Source organism: Oncorhynchus nerka, unplaced genomic scaffold, assembly GCF_034236695.1.
Source record: "Oncorhynchus nerka isolate Pitt River unplaced genomic scaffold, Oner_Uvic_2.0 unplaced_scaffold_34___fragment_2___debris, whole genome shotgun sequence".
Lineage (NCBI taxonomy): Eukaryota > Metazoa > Chordata > Actinopteri > Salmoniformes > Salmonidae > Oncorhynchus > Oncorhynchus nerka.
The window spans coordinates 159,464-165,554 of NW_027040337.1; positions in this window are offsets into that span (position 1 = coordinate 159,464).

Consider the following 6,091-nt stretch of genomic DNA (forward strand, 5'->3'; position numbering starts at 1 on the left):
CTGCGCATTCATGTTATAAACTGTGCTGCGAATTCATGTTATAAACTGTGCTGCACATTCATGCTATAAACTGTGCTGCACATTCATGTTATAAACTGTGCTGCACATTCATGTTATAAACTGTGCTGCACATTCATGTTATAAACTGTGCTGCACATTCATGTTATAAACTGTGCTGCACATTCATGTTATAAACTGTGCTGCACATTCATGTTATAAACTGTGCTGCACATTCATGTTATAAACTGTGCTGCACATTCATGTTATAAACTGTGCTGCACATTCATGCTATAAACTGTGCTGCACATTCATGTTATAAACTGTGCTGCACATTCATGTTATAAACTGTGCTGCGCAATAAACTGTGCTGCACATTCATGTTATAAACTGTGCTGCACATTCATGTTATAAACTGTGCTGCACATTCATGTTATAAACTGTGCTGCACATTCATGTTATAAACTGTGCTGCACATTCATGTTATAAACTGTGCTGCACATTCATGTTATAAACTGTGCTGCACATTCATGTTATAAACTGTGCTGCACATTCATGTTATAAACTGTGCTGCACATTCATGTTATAAACTGTGCTGCGCATTCATGTTATAAACTGTGCTGCACATTCATGTTATAAACTGTGCTGCACATTCATGTTATAAACTGTGCTGCACATTCATGTTATAAACTGTGCTGCACATTCATGTTATAAACTGTGCTGCACATTCATGTTATAAACTGTGCTGCACATTCATGCTATAAACTGTGCCGCACATTCATGTTATAAACTGTGCTGCACATTCATGCTGCACATTCATGTTATAAACTGTGCTGCACATTCATGTTATAAACTGTGCTGCACATTCATGTTATAAACTGTGCTGCACATTCATGTTATAAACTGTGCTGCACATTCATGTTATAAACTGTGCTGCACAAACACATTCTGAAATTGCACCTGGTGTATTCTACTATTCATACTGTCAACAGTAAGTTGAGACGTCGACCGAGTTCCAAAAAATAGATTTACAAATAAAAAATAATTGGTAGGTTACAGACTTATTCTAAAATGTATTAAATTGTTGTTTTTTTCCCCCTCATCAATCTACACACAATAACCCATCATGACAAAGCTAAAAACAGTATTTGAGAATTCAAAACCAGGGTGTCTGTAGTGACGCCTCTAGCACTGAGACGCAGTGCCACTCGGGAGAATGATGGAGGCCACAGTGTTCTTGGGGACCTTCAATGCTGCAGACATTTTTTGGTAACCTTCCCCAGATCTGTGCTTCTATACAATCCTGTCTTGGAGCTCTATAGACAATTCCTTCGACCTCATGGCTTGGTTGTTGCTCTGACATGCAATGTCAACTGTGGGATCTTAGATAGGCAGGTGTGTGCCTTTCCAAATCGTGTCAAATCAATTGAATTTACCACAGGTGGACTCCAATCAAGTTGAAGAAACATCTCAAGGATGATCAATGGAAACAGGATGCACCTGAGCTCAATTTCGACTCTCATAGCAAAGGGTCTGAATACTTATGTAAATAAGGAATTTCTGTTTTTATTTTTTAAAACATTTGCAAATATTTCTAAAAACCTCTTTTTGCTTTGTCATTATGAGGTATTGTGTGTACATTGTAAGACACAATGCCATTTGTATTGTGTTTTGGTGCAAATATGTGATTAATATACTATATCTAGATAAGAAAGTGTCCGTAGAACTCATTCACAGTAAAGGGTATTACCATTCTGATTTCAGATGTTTAATACATACAAAATAAGGAAGACTACATTTTTTTGTTCGTGTTTCTCTATCAGTTGTTTGGGGGGAAAAGCATTGGTTTTGGTATTAAGACACTTTTTTTTTTGTATAAATAATTAAATGTTAATTATATAAAGCAGCCCGTGTAATCATCTGTCAGAGAGTAGCCCCAATCGGCCAGTAATACATTTGTAATACATTTGGGGCAGAATAACTCACACCGGAATCATCCTGAGCTCATTCCCCGCATCCTAGCCATAAGTAATACTGCCGGACACGAGCCACATGACATCAGCCGAGTCTGACTCTCAGCGGAGTGCCCCGACTCTCAGCCGGAATCGGTCCAGATCCACTGTGTTAGCTGGGTAGTGTTTCCATTCCCCTTTAAACATTAGAAGAACTACAACCATATAGTTTGGAATATGATTCATAATTGGGTAAGAGTTGCACAAACCAAAACCAATAAGGAATATTCTTCAAGAATCATAATATCCTCAATTAAATTGACCACCTTTTGCGAACGAGGAGTAAGGCTCTTATGTTCACTGCTAAGCCGTGAGATCAAAGACATGGCAGATGCAAATGTATCTCTCCATTGAATGTTCTCACTTGCCTGTTGCATATGTGCCAGTGCATAGAATAACAACACACGTATCATATATAGATAGCTTCAATATGAGTACCCTAAACCTATATTATCAGTGAACATGTAAGTAACTTGCAAAAACTTTGAGTATGCTAAAAAAAAAGACTTACGGAATGAATAGGTTTTGTAAACGTGCACATGTATTGCCAGGTTGAATGTGCTGATGCATGGCATTTCTAATTTGAAAGTGAATTATTCAAGATCAGACAATGAAGGTATGAATTAAAAGTAAAGGCTATCAATTTGCATTTACTTTGACATATCTTACCTTCAGGGCCTCGATATCCAATGACGTTGACTCAACCATATCTTTACAAAACGTAAATAAAGCAATTTGGACAACTTGAATGGTTAGTTCAATGCGCAGTACTCAGACCTATCTATATCTTGGGGCCAGTTGCACTTCCGTCTCATTAGGCGAGTCTATACCACACTGATGAAAAAGGAAAACCGAATGACTCTTGAAAAATCATGAGAATTTTTCCACTCAATGTAGCCTGATAAATAACTCAGAACAGATGTAAAAGCATGCTTGCGTTATCAATATAACGTTAGATGCCTCGAAAGAAAAAAACTCAAAGGCGCATTTAAAAAAAAATTGTAGTCTTGCTGTCATACATATCTGGTAAATCTATCAGATTCTGAACATCTTCTCATCCAAAGATTGTGGAGTTGAGAGGCCAGCCGGAAAAAAATGTTCAGTAGGCTACGCAAATCCACCCTAAACTCCTGTTCATCATAAAAAGATTTCCCACAAAAAAATGCATAGTCCACTTGTATGGTAGCTTATCTATCCGCACTCCGTAGCCTACCATCTCAAGAAAGACAGGCGCTTGCGTGACACGAGTGTGCGTAAAAAAATCTGTCCATAACGAAAATTGCTCGGCGCGCGCTTTGTGTGCTGTGTGCGCGTACCCGCGCGTGCAGTCGGTTTCTCCATAGCACCCAGTTTCTGTGTTACTAACCAAGATTAGTAGATGAATCAGGCGTGTTGCTGATTGGGTCGAACAAGAGCTTGCAACCACACCAGCCTTATGCATAAAAGGTTGGCCACCCCTGGATGTACAACCTGTGAAAATAATATGTACAACCTGTGTCTCTGTGTGTGTAGTAAGTCAATTCATGCTAAGTGCTAAGGAGAAGATGATAGAGTGAGAGGTCAACGTTAAGAAGCTGGTGGAGAGAAAGAAGAGTTGAGTCAGATAAGGTAGGAGGGAGGTGAAGAGGGTGAGGGAAGGGCAGATTAGAAGAAGAGCTGGAAGATGGAGATCATCACGTGATGTTCAGTTTGTGTGTGTGTCAGGAAGTGATTTAAAAAAGTGTAAGACATATTGTTGTGGACTGTTAGATCAATAAAGTATTCTTCTTCTTCATGGGGAGGGTTATCAAGGAGATGTGATGGAAGAGGGAGATCATCAAGAGAGAGCTGGAAGGAGTGAGGGATACAATTAAGGAGAGAAAGAAACACGTGGACAAGGCTAGAGCTGAAGGTTGAGAAGGAGAGCTTGAAGTAGTCAAATATTACATGTTAAAAAGAAAGCTAAAGACACTTCACATTAATTAACCTCTACGGGATTGGTGCCCCCCCCTCCCCCAAGGGACGGTTGAGCTAACGTGATTAGCTTGAGGGTGTAAGTAACAAGAACATCTCCCAGGACATAGACATATCTGATATGGGCAGAAAGCTTCAATTCTTGTTAACCTAACGGCACTGTCCAATTTACAAAGTCCATAGTTATGACTTGAAAATGTGTTAATAAACCAATTAGGCACATTTGGGCAGTCTTGATACAACATTTTGAACATAAATGCAATGGTTCATTGGATCAGTCTAAAACTTTGCACATACACTGCTGCTAACTAGTGGGCAAAATCTAAATTGTGCCTAAACTGGAATAATACATGGTGGCCTTTTTCTGGCATTTCAAAGATGATGGAACAAAAAACACATTTGTATTATCTTTTACTAGATCTAAAGTGTTATATTCTTCTACATTAATTTCACATGTCCACAAACTTCAAAGTGTTTCCTTTCAAATAGTATCAAGAATATGCATATCCTTGCTTCAAGTCCTGAGCTACAGGCAGTTAGATTTGGGTATGTAATTTTAGGCAAAGATTTAAAAAAGGGTCCGATCCTTAAGAGACACTAATCATTCAGATTTTTCTGTATACCTTGACAGTAATTCTAAGGTCCCCTGAGATCCACGCTGGTTTGTACAGCCAACACAGGGATATAAGAATAGAATGAGAATACTGGTGCTACTGGAGGTCCATTCAATCTCAACTGTCTCATGCGAATGCTAAAAGAGTAGCATCTCTGGCTATGTATGCCAGGTAATGTTAGAGAATGTAGCTGGGATACATAGCCAGAGATGCTACTCTTCTAGCATTCGCATGAGACAGTTGAGATTGAACGGAGCTCCTTTAGCACTTGTGTTTGGATACACAAATCACCTCAGAGTATGTACTGTAACTGCATCAATTATTTTACTGTTTCTTCCGTTCTCAGATTCCTCAGTGTGACAGCCACATGACCGAGCTGGGAGGAATAAGTAGGATGGAGGGAGGAAGAGAGAGGAGGAATCAGGAGATAGACAGCTATTCCACTACCTACACCACCCACCCCCGTATACTTAAAAGAAACCCCACCCCTTTATACTTAAAAATTAAAACCACTCGCTTATACAGAAAATAAATAAAAACTAAACACCAAACATTCCTATCTTGACGGTGGAGAGAAAAATGTAAGCTTGGAAGTTCATTTCCCAAAATTCTACACTAGTCTCCTAGTTAATCTAGTCTCCTAGTGTAGAATTGTTGGTAGCCTTCCCCAGATCTGTGCCTCGACACAATCCTGTCTCGGCGCTTTACAGACAATTCCTTCGACCTCATGGCTTGGTTGTTGCTCTGACATGCACTGCCAACTGTGGGACCTTATATAGACATGTGTGTGCCTTTCCAAACCATGTCCAATCATTTGAATTGACCACAGGTGGACTCCAATCAAGTTGTAGAAACATTTTAAGGATGATCAATGGAAACAGGATGCACCTGAGCTCAATTTCATAATCTCATAGCAAAGGGTCTGAATACTTATGTAAATAAGGTATCTGTTTTTTTTTATACATTTGCAAAACATTTCAAATAAACAGTTTTTGCTTGGTCTTTATGGGGTATTGTGTGTAGATTGATGAGGAAAATATTTCATTTAATCCATTCTAGAATAAATCTGTAACGTCACACAATGGGGAAAAAGTCAAGGGGTACTGAATAAATTTCCGAATGCACTGTATATGATATCTGAGTGAGAATGAACTAACAAAATCAACGTGGGCCCCCTGGAGGTCAGGTCCCCTTGGCATGTGCCCTGTTAATGTATTGATCCTTGGTGTTTTGATCACTGGGTGATGATGTAGGCCTAGACTAGATCATTTGTTCTCTTATATGGAATATATTTAGTTAGACTGTTTTACCTTCTCAACGATAATTGAAGTTCTGCAGACTGCAGCAAGTCTAAAAACTCGGTGATTACAGTAAATAATACAAAAAATGGTGGTATTCCTCTCCGATAAAGCTGAAATCAATAGAAATCTTGGTGTGACTGAATCGCACCACCAAAGTAATACAGCAGAGTGCAGTAGAGAGGTAGAATTGCGGTATCCAGACATCAACAATCAA